Raw genomic sequence first — 17,225 nt, 5'->3', positions numbered from 1 at the left:
TTAATCTTCTTTCAACCTTCATCATCATCGCTGATTGCCGTCGTCGTTGCCTCGCCCTTCGGATTCTCTCTCATCGCCGACCTCAGCTCTCGCAACGGTTCTCTCTCTCTCTCTCTGAGACGGAGACTCTTATTCTCCAGTTTGTTGGGGATTCAGATCTCCAACGAGGATGAATTCCCCGTCAGGGTCGAGGATGGAGGGAGGATTCCTTTCCCCGTGCAAAGATCGACAGGGATGGGGGTGGTTTGGGGGTCAGAATCGAGGATGGAGAATGTAATCCCCGCCCTGTTGCCATTTCTAATAATGATAATCAGAAACCCATTCCCACCAAACAAATGGTTGGAATTGGAATGGGTCATTCTGATTCCAATTAAAGCACCAATTCCAATGAGCAAAACGGACCCTAAGCGCTTTGCAATGAACTGGTCCAAACATAGTCCAAGAATTTGGTTCCTTTTGGGAGGATAGGATCTTCTTTTCCATTTTTTTGGGTAAAATACAAAAACTCCCCTAAACTTTTTGACAATTATAAAAACCTCTCCTATAGTTTCACTTTAGCAAAAACCTCCCCTCTATTTTTAAAAAAAATTGACAAAAACCTCTCTTCCGTCAATGATCATGATGAAAAACGTTAAACCGATGATCAAATATTTTCAAATACCTATTTTACCCTTTTGCAAATTAACTTGTATTTGTTTTTATTAAAATACGCCTGCCGATTAGGGGTGCAAGTCAAACGAGTTGGGTCAGGTTTATGGTCAACCTAGGCCCAACCCTAAAATTTGGGCTTAAGGCCCGAGCTTAGCCCGAGTCTAAGGTCAAGCCCGATTTTCTTAACCCAAGCCCAGCTTGCCCTATAATTTGATGCACTCGAGTTGGGCTTGGGCCCGGGCCAGGTTCGAGTTGGTCAATGAACCCAATTAAAAATTATGTATGTATGTATATATATATATATATATATATATAAATACATGTATATAATTGGTTTGGGCTCGGGCTACCTAAGGGCTAGCGATATTGGAACGATCAGGTTTTGGGCTCCTTCGAGAATGAGATGAATTGCATCTGGCAAGATGAAAAATGAGAAAAACAGAGAAACAGAAAGTAATTGATTGCTTGACTATTTTACTTGGAAATTTTTACAAGTTTGATAATAAAGGTAAAAAAAAGATATTTAATTGGAAATAAATCCCAAGAAATGGATGTATCTGCATTTATGATAAGTGACAAATTTTGATATGAGAAGATCAATAAAATGGTAGAACAAAATTCATGAAGCAATTCGGAATTGAAGGGAATACAAAGGAAATTTTAGTTGAAAAGTAGTGACCATTGGCAAAGAATTTTCATGAAAAAAATATATATTTTAAATAGCGATAAAGCAACTAGTCGAAGAAGTACACCCTGCAAATTTCTTGATATAGAAAAATATACATTCAAATCTGAACAAAGGCTAATGATTTTTTATCTTAACCTGAAATGTGTCTCCACGTGCCTCACAATCTCAACGGCCTTGGGAAAAAGAACAAAGATCGGGGATTTAAGTGCAAAAGAATGGCACACAAGGTTATCCTCTTTACAAAGAAAGCAGATTACATCAACCATGCAAATCTTCCTGATGCATCGACAATCTTCGAAGTTGACATTGGGCTTTGATGAGAGATCGCAACTCCACAAGCTAAGATAGTTATTGCTTGAGCTCTTGAGCACTGATAATGTGCCACCAATGGTGGCAGAGATCAAGAGAGACCTCAGTGCCGGTTTTCCAAGGCAGAGGTCAGGACTCCAACTGTTAGATAATATATCGACAGGCGTATTTCGATGGAAAAGAGAAAGATGACAATATGTCGATAGGCGTATTTTAATAAAAACATACACAAATTAATTTGTAAAAGAATAAAATAGGTATTTGGAAAGATTTGATCATTGATTTAACGTTTTTCCTCATGATTATTAACGGAATGAAGGTTTTTGTCAATTCTTTTTTTTTTTTAACAGTGGGGGAGGGGGGGTTTGTATTTTACCCTTTTTTTATACTCTTTTCCATTGTTTAGACTTTAGAAAGTCAGACCTACCAACCAATTGGATCTCTTAAACCATAGCTCGGTTGTTTGATCGATTCAGTCATATACTAAAAATCGTAATTCTTGAAAAATCAGTCAAAACTGACCAATTAAACCAGAAAACTAGTGAACTGATCCCAGTTTTATGAAGCCATCTAGGTCATTAACATAAATACAAACTTAAAAATGTTGATAACAAGACTTGAACCAAAGACCCCTTACTTAAGCTTAAATGTACTTTTGGCTTTATAAGGTAGGCCCCACACCAAAATATATATATAAGCTATACTTGATGAAAAACTTAAAAAACCTCAAATTTGCATTCATTCAGCCAATTGACTTTCTATTAGTGAAACAACTTGTAGTACTATATTCAAATTGGCCCAATGAAAGCAGCTTAATCGATGCTAAAGCCCTCAGAAAATTATATTGCAGACTACCCGGCTATACTTTGGGAATAACAATGTTGAGTCTCTCAAAACTTTCATGTGTGACAAAGACCTACTTTGTCAATGGGCTTAATGGCTAAGGTGAAATTTTTGAAGTTCAATTGGTTGAGAAAAGAAAATATGAAAATAACAAAAGTACGCAAATTAGAGCATGATATCTCTTATTGTATTTTAGATTCGATGGCACTTTTTATTTTTATTTTTTGTGTTTTCCTCTTTTTCTTTATTTAATTTATTTTTTCTTTTTTGTATTTTATTGTATTTTCATATTCTTCTTCATTTTATATCATGTTTCCTTTTTTTTGGCAATTTCCTACTTCTCCTTTGTTTCCCCTTTTATTTGTATTTTATCTTTTTTTTGGGGGGAAATTGTCAAAAACTCACCATGAGTTTTCAGCATTTCTCTTAAACTCATCGCAACATTTCAAAATGTCTAAAGTTCACCATGTCACTAACTTGACGTTAAAGAGATTAACGACTGTTAATATATTATTATTTTAACCTTCATAGAAAAATATAAAATATATACATATATTTTTATATTTAGACATGAAAAAAAGGAAAAGTTCAAAAAATATTTTCAAATATAAAAACACAGAAATTACAAAAAATATAAAAAATTATAGAAATTTCACACAAAATAAAAAATTATTTTCAAATTATAGAAACTATAGAAATTGAAAACAAAATAAAAAAATAAAAATTATAGGAAAACACAGAAATTGCAAATAAATAACAAAAAATACAGGAAATTTTATAGATGGTAGAAAATAGAAAAATGTAAAAAAACATTAGAAATTGTAACAAAAAAACAAAAAATGTAAAAAAAATGAAACTTGAAAAATGAAAAAGACCCTTTTCCTCCAAATTGCCATTTAAGGGTGATTTTCTCATAAATATTGTTATTTATGCTGATGTGGACACCTCTCTTAAGAAACATTAACGGTGCACTAGTTTTGGAAAATAAAAACTTACTGACATGGTGAGTTTTAGACGTTTTGAAAAGTTATGGTGAGTTTAAGAAAAATGTTGAAAACAAATGGTGAGTTTTAGACAATTTCCTTTTTTTTTTTTTGCAAAATGATTTCATAAAATGATATAAGGGCAATATAGGATTTTAGAAGTGTTTAAGCATATGCATAATAAATTGACAAAATGCTAACAACGGGTACACATAGCTAGAATCTGAAAGTTCAAGGTGGGTATTTGTCACAAATGAAAGTTTTGAGGGCTAAGTGTCACTACTGCCATGGTATAGGGTGACAGTTTACAGTTTACAATTTACCCAAAAAGAATATAAAAAATAAACTTCTAGATTCTCGTGTTTCCTTTCTCTCACTCCCTTTACTACCTTTCTATTTATCTCTTTTTCCCCTAAATATCTTATTCCTTGTCATTTTCTTAGGGTTGTCAATGGGTCAGGTTTCGGTCGAGACTAGATAGAAATAGAATCGACCCAACATGAAATATTGAAGGACCAAAACTGAACCGAACCCAAGTAATTTTTAGACCCAGAACCAAACCGATCGGCTCTTTGGACAATCGGGTCTGATCAAACAAACCCAATTATAATAAATAAATATAATACATACATATATTATTCATTAGATATAGTATATGTATATCATATATTATGTGTATATAGTTCAGGTCGGGTCTGGATTGGTTCAGGACAGGGTGGAACCAGTTTGAATGGATAATAATTGGGACACTATATCAGAACCCGAAATCGATGTATTGGTTCCAGTTCCTGGAACCGAAACCGGCCCAATCGGTTCGGGTCATCAGGTCAGCCCCAACCCATTGACAACCCTACATTTTCTCTATTAGCACCATTCATGGTGGATTTGTTGACTCTCTTTGACCATAATTCTCACCTCTCTTCTCCAATCGCTATTCACATTGTTGCTTACCGTTGGTGTGAATCATTTGTCCAAGACTGCTCATTTCCCCTAGTCATAGTGGTTTGCTTAAATAAGCTGAACATATAAGTGGTCCACTTGGCTTCTCCTTTATGAGTTTTCTTAACTTTATTTTTTATTTTGCTTATGCTTCTATTATTTTTGAAGTTGTTCTCCTGAGTTTGAACTTTAAAGGATTTGTCGATAAAGACATGATGACTGAATTGAAAAATAACCTCTCACTATAAAGGGTAGTCCATATTTTCATTAAACAGATATCTAAATATAAAGCTCAAGAATAAGATGATAGTAAAAAATAAAAGCTTCTAAACGGGATAGAAGCATCAAGATCGACCTATACTCCTAGAATATAAATGATGTACTTAGAGTATATGAGTTGAAAGTTGTGTCCATTCCATGAAGTGCATCAGATCATGAACATAGCCTTGTCCTCTCCTTGCACTACACTGTAAAGCCAAACTGATGAGGGACTTCTCTTGGGACTCAGTTGCCTTCTAGTCAGATGGACGAACTGATGTGTGTGTATCTCTATTAGTATTTATAGAGCTTTGCAATTGCCCAAGAGGAAAACTTTCCTTAACAGTCAAGTTTATGAAATCAAAAGGCTCCATCACTCGTTTTTAGTAGCATTAGTTTTTTCATTGAATTAGAAACATTTAATTGTCTTTGCAATCATCTCTATCGGGAGGATCCTTAGGTTGATTTGGGACTTTAACATGCCACCAGTGAAGTCCTAATCACCTACTAGGCCCCAAGATTCATCTAAGGCCACCAAATGAGTTCCAATAAAAATGAACTCTTACACAAGATGGTAGTTGATCAACACAAACATCCTTACATATGATCTTCATCTTTCATATCTTTGGCGATTCTACTCTCACTTCTCTTTTCTGTCCATAGGATGCTTTTAATGATGACCGTGGATGATAATTCATGCTTTTTGCTAAGTTTCACAAAACAATATCAAAAGCATGATGTTATGGGTCTTTTTTCGTGGCAAAATGTCATATGAAAATTATAATAGTAGTTGAATTTTTTTAGTTTAGTGTTTTTTACCACTAACAATAAAATGGTACTTTTTTTTTAATTAATTGATGTAAAATATTAAAAAAAAATAAAATAAATGTTGTTATTTAGTTCTAATGGTAGGGAACATAGAACCACCATTTTATTGAGACCAATTTAACAGAACTTGATAGTTTTTTTATAAGTTGTGGGATCAATCATTTTGGTCCAAGGCAACCATAAAGTGTGTACGACCCATAATAACTCAATATCTCAATTGTGTTTATGTTTTCTGGAGAATGATCGATCCCACAACCCACTAGGCCGCTATTACTATTATTGGGTTAAATACTAAACTACCCCTAAGTTTTTCAAAATTAATTAATTGTACCTCTACTACTCTTAAAATGACGTAAATTACCCTAAACCTTTTTAACAATAGAAAAAATACATCTCAACTATTATTCATCACGTTTTGTTAACATGTGACATCATGTAACTATTATAATATTTTAAAAACCCAATTTTTGCCTTCTCTTCTTCACAATTTCTAACCACCGAAACCCAAAGTATGAGTTTTATTCCAAACATGGCCAATTGTGAAGTAAATCACATCTAAAAGATGGTGAATATGCTTAAACTTAAGGCTTTCCTCTCTCCAATTAGAAAGTTTACAACCTATCATTGTAGTAGCAGTAGTAGCACCAACAATTGACTTGATAGATGTAGTTGTAGGGGTACGGATGTCAATGGACCGAGTTAGGTGATAAAAACTCTATTGGGTTAAGGTCAAGTCAATCTTAAAAGGTTTCAAGTCAAGTTTTGGTTGGGGTGAATCCAAACTAATCCCTTTTGACAATGCAACCTTGAAAATATTAGTGTATATAATATCAATATAGGTGTACTACATACATATATGAACTGTGGCGGGGCGGGTTTAGAAACCTCTCTTCATTTAGTTAGGTCGAGTTGATATTGCTTCATCCAAGATTTAAAGTATCGATATGATGCGAGTTTTAGTCGTATCATATCAGTAATTAGAAACGACCAATACATATTTTTTTAGTTTTTTTTCAAATTTTAGTTTTTTCAGAAGCTTATAAGATATTTTTTATTATTAAAAAAAATATAGAGGTCCAAAACACCTGGAAATAAGCATTTCAAACCGTATCTTTTTCAAAAGATACGATACGATATGCCTCGTATCGAATATATTGTATCAATACTTTGAACCATGACTTCATCTTGAGTTTGGACTGAAGTAGACCCGATCCACTAACATCCCTATGTAGGGAAACTAACCGAAAGCCATTAGGTGTGTAATTAACCCTCTTGGTTGGGGGTTAGGTGTAACAACGAAAATATGCGCCGAGGAAAGAGTGGTTGAAACATTTTAATTTATTGAAATCATTGAGTCTAAGCATAAGAATTTAATATAAATTTTTATTGGTTTCATAAAAGAAATCAATGATCATTTTGCAAATCTATATTTTATGAGTTATTTTACGGTTATGGATGTTTTACAATTCTCAAAATCCTGTCTTAATTCTTGTATTGCTATATTTTTGTTATTATACCTTTTGCAATCTCGTTAAATTTATTGCATTGGTTTATTTGTTTAATTGATTCCAATCCATTTTTGCTTCACATGATTTTGGTCTACCTAAATAAATAATTGAGCTTAATACCTCGTTGCCAATACATACAAAAAGTGTATATGTGGTTACTATCAGAATCTTTATTCTTTTGGGCATATTTCTTAAACTACCTTTAAGTTTAGGAAATTGACTAACTATATTCCTACTATTTCAGTATTGTCTTAAAGTATCCCTATTGTTTCTGATAATTGATTAAACCTTCTTTTCCACAAGTATCCATTAACGGAAGGATTAAAAAGATTATTTTACCTATCGTTCTTTAAATTTGCAAAATGAAAATTTTGAAAATTCAACATGCCTAATCCAACGGCTCCTACTTTTCAGAGCTTCACCATTAGCACCCATATGAGCAGTCTCCACACCCTTGCCCACAGAAGAAACACAGAATGGACCACCCAGGAACCACTGCTAAGAACACTACATCATTTGAAACCCGAACCAGCACTTGAACGGTAAGGTCTCTAGTGTAAAGGCAAACCCTTTATTCCTCCTCCATTGTTGCCCATGAAAATGCAGTGGTTTGGACTTTGCCTTTTTTTAAGTCATAATTTCTGAATGGATTTCGGTGATAGCAGTAAGAGATTCACTCTCTACATTCGCCCCTTCCTCTCTATAACTATTTTATTTTGATTTTCTTTCTTTCATTTTTTTTTTACTTTTCTAGATTGTGATTTAGATTAGAAATTCTATGATCTTCTGGCATCAATGGTGAGAGTTCTACAACTATTAAATGACCTAGAAAACCGAATAAGTTAACGGATCTGTCTCGGAGGACAGGTTAGTGGTGGCAGTGATCGAGGAGAGGTTGCCACCGCCAACTAAGTTGTATGTTGTATTCATTACGGGTGCCCACTTCTCCTGGGAGTCAACGAGGTCTCACTCACCACTACAAGAAAATAGGTCTATAGCTATGGCCAAATCCGTAGCTATAAATGCAAAACCGTAGCTACGGACTGGATACGGTTAAGAAACAGTAGCTACAGTCGTCGTGGTGGCTATAGACAATAGCTACAACTGAACAAATCCATAGTTAGAACTAGCCTATAGTTACAGTTTGTGTTCGTGGCTAAAGCCTAATCTAAATAATTATATATGCATTTATAGCTACAGTTTTTAAGTTGTTTGTAGCTACAAATTGACTTTCTAGCTACAATTTTGTGATGTCCATAGCTACAAAATTTGAATTTATAGCTATGGTGTAAATAGTCGATAGCAAAAGAATATCAATCTATAGCTACGGATATTAACTAACCGTAGCTATAAAAATAACCTATAAGAATATCAATCTATAGCTACGGATATTAACTGACCGTAGCTATAAAAATAACCTATAGCTACGGTTCAAGTTGTCAATAGCAGAAGAACAACAATGTGTAGCTACGGATGTGAATTGCCCGTAGGAAGAAAAGACATAAATCTATAGCCGCGGTTTACAATGACTGTAGCTAAAAATATAAACCTATAACCACTCTTGGTTAATGGCTAGATCCTAAATTTTTTTTCATTATTTTTTGAAGCCTTCTTTCATGTATTGAATACAAGCATAGCTAATTCATAATATAGGATGAAACTTGAATTTAAATTTTCTTTAAATGATTATATAATAAACAAATGAATTATATCTCAAGGTGCTTTAACATCCACGTATTTGGTGAAAACATTTACTTAAGGATTTATAGGGATTTTCACATACCTTTTTTCTATTTATAAATAAACAAACTATATTAGATAGAAAAAACATTTACATAGTTCATAATATTTGGAACCCAATATGGGTAAGTAGTAAAGTGAAAAAAGTCCTAGATTGTGTTTTTTGCTCTTTGAGTAATTGAATAAGTTGGGATATTATATTTTCTAATATAACAGAAAATAAAGAGTTGAATTTCTAAGAAAGTTCTTTGGTCTTGAACAAAAAGTAGAGGCAAGACCAGGGAAGGGTAAACTTTGATTGCAACTCTTGTAGCACATTAAACAAATCCGAGCATATGAGAATGTTTCCTCTTGAAAACTGAGCAACATATTCCTTGCAAAATGGCGTAAAGTTCAGTTTCCTCTACAAATCCTAGGTTCTTAGACTTTCCACCTACAATACCTACACATGATAGCGACTTAGATTAGCATATGATACCAAATGAAAAGATATTTGGGGATAAATTTCTCCCATCCTCAAGTTAAACTTCTGATGAGTATCAGGATTGTTTATACCAATTGTGGGGTGCATAACTAAGTTAAAAATATTATCAATCCACATTAAGATCCATTGTACTTAAATCTATCTATCTTTTACACGCTTTTCATTTATTGCAAACCAAATATAATATAAGGCTAGCGCATACCAACTTAATACCACAAAAATGAGATTATGATCAAGGAAAACATTATAATCAAGGAATTAATACAATTTGGCCATGAATTTCGGAAAAGATTTTGAAGATTTATATTCCATGTTGCAACAAATAAGATAGATTTAGCAAAAGGGCATTCAAAGAAAAGATGGTTGATGGATTTTGAGTCTTGATGACAGAGCCTACAATGGATTTCACTATAGGATGAAAATAAGACTTCCTTTCTTGGAATGAAATTGTTAACCACATGCCACATGAATAGTTGATAACTAGGAGGGATAGGAAGTTTCCATATCCATTTAAAACATCTTTCTTGATTGGATTTAAGATTATGGAACCTATTTTGTTGTGATTGAAAATAGGCATGTTTACTTGAAAAATCACCCTAAGAATGATGAATCAAAATCCAAGAGATAGTATTGTTTAATGGAAGTGTTTAAAGCTGCATTTGGCATTACTTATTTTATCTCCTTTTTGCTATTAAAAACTCAGTGTTCATAGGGCAATTTAACTACAAAAAGGAAACAAGTCCTTAAAATAAGGAATGCCAAATGCAACCTGATGAAGGAAGATTTGGTCCGACCTCTCTATTATGAGATACGTGGCAGAAACGACAGCTCGGCAAAAGGGGCCAAGCCTAGGCGGGAATAAGGGGACATACTTCGCCGAAATGACCCACCTTGTAACAGCTCGGGATAGATTTCGCCTAACTGCCACCTTGTAACAGCTCGGGATAGACTTCGCCGAACTGACCCATGTAACAGCTCGGGATAGACTTTGCCAAACTGACCCACCTTGTAACAGTTCGGGATACCTCCGAGCTCAAGACCGCCTCGCTCAGCACTTCGCATCATCTTCTGGGCACCAAAGCCAAACAAGTCGTACCATGCCTGACACCAGGGAAGTCCGTGCCCGAGGGCGCCACGCCTGACTGACTTGGGATCTGACGTTTCGCAGCAGCACTCTAAACGGCCACCTGCCACCGCCACTGACGCCGTCATCTCCAGTTAGACGGTTAGACAGTGACGGTTTTGTCTCAGCAGAAAGGACGACGGCCGAGTTGACAAGCGCAAGGGTAATCATACCCGATCTGACAAGGGCCTCGGGACGAGTACACGAAGTGACTATAAGAGCCCCCTGCCCCTTGACAACGGAGGTATGCAAACTTTGCGCTATCTGGTATTACCTTGCTTTTGAAGGATTCTAACTTGAGCTTCGGAGCCTCTACACCGGGTTCCCCCCCGGAGCTTTCCCATCTCCTCCGTTTCAGGTTCCCTGCTACCCCGTTCGGAAGCAAGGCAGCGGATAGCTAAGACCAGCCGGATCACGCTCCATCAATTGGCGTCGTCTGTGGGAAACGCTTCAAAAAGCCTCCCTCCAAACTTCGATACCCCCTTTTTTCTTCAAAAAACCCAACACTCATGGCCTCCTCCAGCAACACAGGACGTGGCACGGAGACAAACGCCACCGGGGAGCAATTTCAGGTCCCCGTAGTGTGCGTTGGACAGTTCACCATCCCCCTTTCGGCGAATGGGATCCCCATCTTGAACACGCCACAAACAGTGGCACCCGTAAACCCTCCTACCACAAACGTCCCCTTTCCTCTCCCCATTGAGACAACTTTCACTGAACCAACTGCCGTCCCCCTGGCAGCTAGCCAAAACCGATTGGAGGACCTGATGCAATGCATGCGGACAATGCAAGCCCAAATGCAACAATTCCAGCAACACCAGCTTCACCAGCACCAAGTGCTGCACAACATCTCCCAATATCACTATCAACAGCAGTTCCCCCAACTGCCACTGAACCAACCACTACTTCCACCTCGCCACCCCGCTCCGATGCCGGTCAAGGCCTCCCCGCAGGATGGGCGCCCCTGCCAGGCGAAGGCCTCCCGGCCCCAGAACCACCCCAACAGCCAGGCCTCGTCCCCAGGCCGAAGAGAGAAAAATGTCATCCCCGCCTTGCAACCCGCAGGCGGGTCGGGAACCTCGCCCGCGAGGTCGGCACCCCGGCACTCCCAGCCCGAGCTCCCGCTCACCAAAAACTGACTCAGCGCCCTGGCGGCAGACTACCAGCACTCCGGGCCCATCGAGCTCGGTAACACGGAGGCCAGCAGCGCCACCACAAGGCCTGCTCAACGGCGAAGGCGCCGGCGAAGTCGCCAAACCGCCACCCGCGCCTTGTCGGAATTCAGAGGCAAAGACACGAGCTCGTACAAGGTAGGGGCTGCCCCGGCTCTCTCCGTTCCTTCCCCCCTCGCACCGGAACTCCTGGCGGTCCCCTTACCCAGAGACTTCAAGCTCCCACCTCTGGACAAGTACGATGGGTCCTTCGACCCCAACGACCATGTTGACGCCTTTCAGTCGCAAATGCACCTTGCCAGGGCTACCGAATCGTGCATGTGCATGGCCTTTACCACCACCCTCAGGGGGGTAGCCCGCACTTGGTACAGGAACCTGGCCCCCGGGTCGATAAAGTGCTGGGCCCAGTTCGTGCAAGTCTTCACCACACACTTTGTCACCAGCCGACGGTGCCCTAGAACAGAGGAAAGCATCTTCGGAGTGGTCCAAAGAGAAGGAGAATCTATTCGGGGATACATCAAGCGGTTCAACAAAGCATGCTTGCAAATACCGCGGTTGGACCCCGCAGTGCAGCTCGCGGCGGCCAAAAGAGGGGTGACGCACAAAGAGTTCAAATGGCACATGGTGGCCAACCAGCCCGCGACCGTGGCCGAATTCCTCAAACTCGCGGATAAGTTCATGAGGACAGAGGAAGAAATCAACCAACGAACCGAAGGCGGGAACGAGAAAAGAAAGAGAGAAGGCGAGCTCTCCAACCCGGTGAATAGAAAAAACCCGACCCGGGAGCCGAAGCCGAACTAGTCCTTCCGGGCCCCCCTAGCAGTTCGGACGGACTACACGCCGTTAAACACGAGGCAGACAGAGATCTTAATGACGATCAAAGACGCTCCGTACGTTAAGTGGCCACCTCGCCTAAAAGGAAATCCGAACGAGAGAAACAAGAATTTGTATTGTAGTTTCCATAGAGACCATGGTCATAGCACCGAACAGTGTAATAACCTCCGGGACGAGATAGAGGGACTCATCCGTCGTGGATACTTGAGAAACTTTGTACAGCACAGCAATAACAATAAAGCATGTCGGCAAAGGGAGCACGAAAAGGATGCCCCCGAGTCTAGCAACAGACATGCCGAACCGTTGCAGAAGCAGCCTCCGGAAGAGAGGCCAGTTCGGGGAACCATCCATGTAATAGTGGGAGGTTTGGTGGTAGCGGGGTGTACCTTGGCAGCAGCCCGGACTTCAGTTCGCGAAGCGGCCCTTGAAGAACGGAACCCCCCAAAAAGACCAAAGACCGAAGAACCAATCTTTTTCACGGAGGACGACGCGCGAGGAGTCCACTACCCCCATGATGACGCGCTTGTCATTAAGCTAAGGATCAGCGACTTCGAGGTCAGGCGTGTACTCATAGATTCAGGCAGCTCAGCGGACATCCTCTTCAAATCAGCATTTGACCAGCTGCAGTTAAAGAGGAGCGAGCTGAAGCCCGCGAACACTCCCCTGGTAGGTTTCAGCAGAGAGGAAGTCAGGCCCCTCGGAAAAGTAACTGTTCCTGTGGAAGTCGGCACATGGCCTTGTGCGGTCAGACTCAACCATGATTTCCTGGTGGTCGCGACCCCCTCCCCATACAATGCCATAATAGGGCGGCCTATCACGCATATCCTACGGGCAGCGGTCTCCACCTACTATTTGGCCATGAAGTTCCCTACGGACTTCGGTATAGGGGTAGCGCGGGGCGACCAGCTCGAGTCCCGCAAGTGCTACGTTGCCGCCCTAAAGGGAAAAACCAAGGCGGCCGACGACTTCGAACTGGAGCTGCCGGCGGAGCAAGGTGAGGAGCGAGCTTCACCCACGGAGGAAACAGTCGCAATCCCGACTTCAGCTACGGACCCAGCTCGCACATTAAGCATCGGAGCTTCCATCGAAGACCCCCTACGAGCCGAACTGGTGAGTTTTTTACTTCAAAATTTAGATATTTTTGCCTAGTCCGCGGCCGACATGCCCGGCATTAGCCCCGGACTGATAACTCACAAACTTAATACTGACCCTGTAGTCAGACCCGTTAGACAGAAGAAACGCAACTTAGCCCCCGAACGCTGGAGAGCGGTTGATGAGGAGGTTGAGAAGCTCCTCGCAGCAAACTTCATAAGGGAAGTCCACTACCCGAGCTGGGTGGCCAACCCGGTGTTGGTAAAAAAGGCAAGCGGCAAGTGGCGCATGTGCGTCGACTATACCGACCTGAACCGAGCTTGCCCGAAAGATTGCTTCCCCCTCCCCATAATTGACCGCCTAGTGGACGCGACCTCGGGAAACGAGTTGCTAAGCTTCCCGGACGCCTACTCGAGCTACAACCAAGTTAGGATGGACCCATCCGATGAGGAAAAAACCAGCTTCATAACCGAGTTCGGCCTGTATTGCTACAAAGTCATGCCCTTTGGACTAAAAAATGTCGGGGCAACTTTCCAAAGACTTGTAAATAAGCTATTTCGGCCCCTGATTGGTACGAAGATAGAGTGCTATGTAGACGACATGGTCGTCAAGACTCAAATTTCACAAGAGTTAATACAAGACTTAGATTCTGTTTTCCAAATCCTGCGTCAGTTTAGCATGAAGTTGAATCCCAACAAGTGTGTCTTCGGCGTCACATCGGGCAAGTTCCTAGGCTATATTGTCAATCGACGCGGTATTGAGGCGAACCCGGACAAAATAAAAGCCATTCTATATATGAAACCACATCGGAAAGTAAAAGAGGTTCAGAGCCGCTCTAAGCCGCTTCTTGTCTAAGTCAGCAGACCGCTGCCAACCCTTCTTCAAGGCAGTCAAAGGCAAAGGGTTCGAGTGGACCCAGGACTGCCTGTTCGCGTTCGACGAACTCAAAAGGTTACCTCGCTAGTGTGCCAACCTTAGCCTGGCCCGAGGTGGGTGAGGTCTTAGAACTGTACCTCTCGGGCGGTCAGTTCGGTACTAATAAAGGAAACAGACCGGGTCCAATGACCCATATATTATGTTAGTAAAATTTTACAGGGAGCAGAGGCAAGGTACCCGGAGATAGAAAAACTAGCATACGCCCTAATAATAGCAGCTCGTAAACTCCACCCGTACTTCCAGGCTCACACCGTCATCGTCCTGAGCCCATAGAGTCCAAACCCCATGAAGTAGCACCCAGTGTGGCATCTCTCCTGGTCAGGCGAAGAGCGAATTGGGATGAGAAGCCCTGGATCCTTCACGTGGATGGTTCCTCGAACCGGCAAGGCAGCGGAGCTGGAATAGTCTTGTGCGGCCCGAGCGGCACAAAAGTAGAATACGCACTACGCTTTGAGTTCGCAGCATCCAACAACGAGGCAGAGTACGAAGCACTGATCGCCGGGTTGGACCTAGTGCGAAAGGTTAAGGCAAAACACTTGGTCATCTGCAACGATTCTCAGGTCGTGGTAAACCAAGTTACCGGCGAATACGAAGCACGCGATCTCTCCATGATCGCATATTTGGCCAATGTAAAAGAAGCCCTACTCAACTTCCGGTCACACATCATCAGGCAAATCCCGAGGTCAGAAAACACTGAGGCCGATGCCCTATCCCGGTTAGCCAGTACGAGTCACAACAATATGAGAACTGTGTACATAGAAGACTTACCTCGGCCTAGTATTCTCGGGGGGACAGTGGAGGTCGCTCCCGTCTTAGAAGCAGAGCCGAGCTGGATCGATCCACTCGCGAGCTTCCTGATAGATGGAACCCTCCCTGCAGAACGCAATACGGCCAAGAGGGTGCAGCGCCAGGCGGCCAAATACGTCATAATAGACGAACGATTATACCGACGGTCGTACACGCTCCCCTATTTGCGGTGCCTGCGACTTACCGAAGCCGAGTTCGTACTCCGTGACACTCATGAAGGCTTGTGAGGCGGACATTTGGGGGGCAGAGCACTCGCCCAAAAGGCACTTCGACAAGGATACTACTGGCCAACGATGAAGGCAGAAGCTGTCGAGCTCGTCAGAAAATGCGACAAGTGTCAGAAGCACGCTAACATCCACCATCAACCTGCCTCCGAAGTCAAATACCTCGCCAACCCGTGGCCCTTTGCACAATGGGGCATCGACCTCCTAGGGCCATTCCCACCAGCAACAGGTGGAAGAAAATTGCGGTAGATTATTTTACGAAGTGGATAGAAGCCGAACCTCTGGCAACCGTCACGACTCGAAACATACAGAACTTCTTTTGGAAGAACATAGTATGTCGGTTCAGGTTACCTCGGGTTCTAATCTCCGACAACGACAAACAGTTCGAGGATATCAAGTTCCAAGAGTGGTGCCAACACATGGGGATTCGGCAAAATTTCACGTCAGTCGCACACCCACAGGCAAACGGTCAGACGGAAGTAATGAACAGAGCCATCCTGCGCGGACTGAAAGCACGTCTGGATCGAGCTAAGGGATTGTGGGCCGAAGAGCTACCAAGTGTCTTATGGGCTCACCGAACGACTGAAAAAGCAGCCACGGGAGAAACCCCCTTCAACCTCACCTACGGCACTGAAGCGGTGATCCCGGTGGAAATCGAAATACCAACGTTGCGATTAGAAACATACGACGACCGGACGAACGGAGATGAGTTACGCACCAACCTCGACCTACTGGACAAGGTAAGGGACCTCGCGCACATCCGAACAGCGGCATACCAGCAGCAGGTAGCTCGCTACTACAATAGCAGAGTAAAGCAACGAAGCTTCCGAGTCGGCGACCTGGTCCTCCATAAGATTATGGTGCCCGAACCCGGCATCGGCAAGCTTGGACCTAATTGGGAAGGGCCCTATAAAGTAAAAACAGCGCTCGGGGGCGCATACGAACTCGAAACCTTGGAAGGCAAACGAGTACCCCGAACATGGAACATCGTGAATTTGAGGTGATACTACCTATAAACCACCTAGCGAAGTGGACGAAATCAGGCCCTATGTGCCACAAGGCAAGCCAAGGAACTTCAGCGTAGACAGTACATTATCAGCTCGGCAAAAAATCTGTTCGCGGCATAAAAGACCATGGAAATTTAAAAACCTGGCAAAGAAACAACTCGGGGAAGATGAGCAAGGGGAAAAAGACACTCCATTGCCAGAAACTGTACATTGGCAAAAAAAAATTACATGCCCGGAGCCACTTCTTCGCCATCGGAAGGCACTTCAACAACACCCGAAGGCCCTACCTCTCCTTCAGAGTCCGGCTCGCCATCAGCAGCATTGGCCATCTCCTGAGTTATACGCGAAGTGGTTATGGCACTTACATCGAGGTCGGGGTATGTATTCTGGATCATCCACCGGCTCAACTTGAACCCCCTCCTGTAAGAGTCCACCATCAGATCGTCAAAACATGGGGAGGCAATGTAGTCTTCAACTGCCTTCTTCTTGGCGTCTTCAATGCCTTGGGAAAAAATCTGTGTTTTCTCCCTAATGTCCTCCTGAAGATACTCGACTTGATGCTGCAAATCCAACTTCAAGTCCGCCATATGCTTGACAACTACCCCCATGGCCTCGGCGTCACGCTGAGACCCCGCCTGTCTGGCCATCGTGACGCGAGCAGCCTTTTCAGCAGCATAAGCAGCCGCCTCAACAGCCCGGGTATTTGCCTCTGCAGCACGGAAGGCTTCTTCAGCAGCATGAGCGACAGCCTCAGCAGCTCGCGCCTGTCGCGAGCTCCTCTCCACTTGGGCCGCCAAGG

The sequence above is a fragment of the Nelumbo lutea genome, chromosome 2 (assembly GCF_056320005.1).
Source record: "Nelumbo lutea isolate HS-2025 chromosome 2, American lotus-T2T, whole genome shotgun sequence".
NCBI classification, from domain to species: domain Eukaryota; kingdom Viridiplantae; phylum Streptophyta; class Magnoliopsida; order Proteales; family Nelumbonaceae; genus Nelumbo; species Nelumbo lutea.
The sequence above is the reverse complement of the archived record's forward strand: the minus strand, read 5'-3'. Positions refer to the sequence as shown.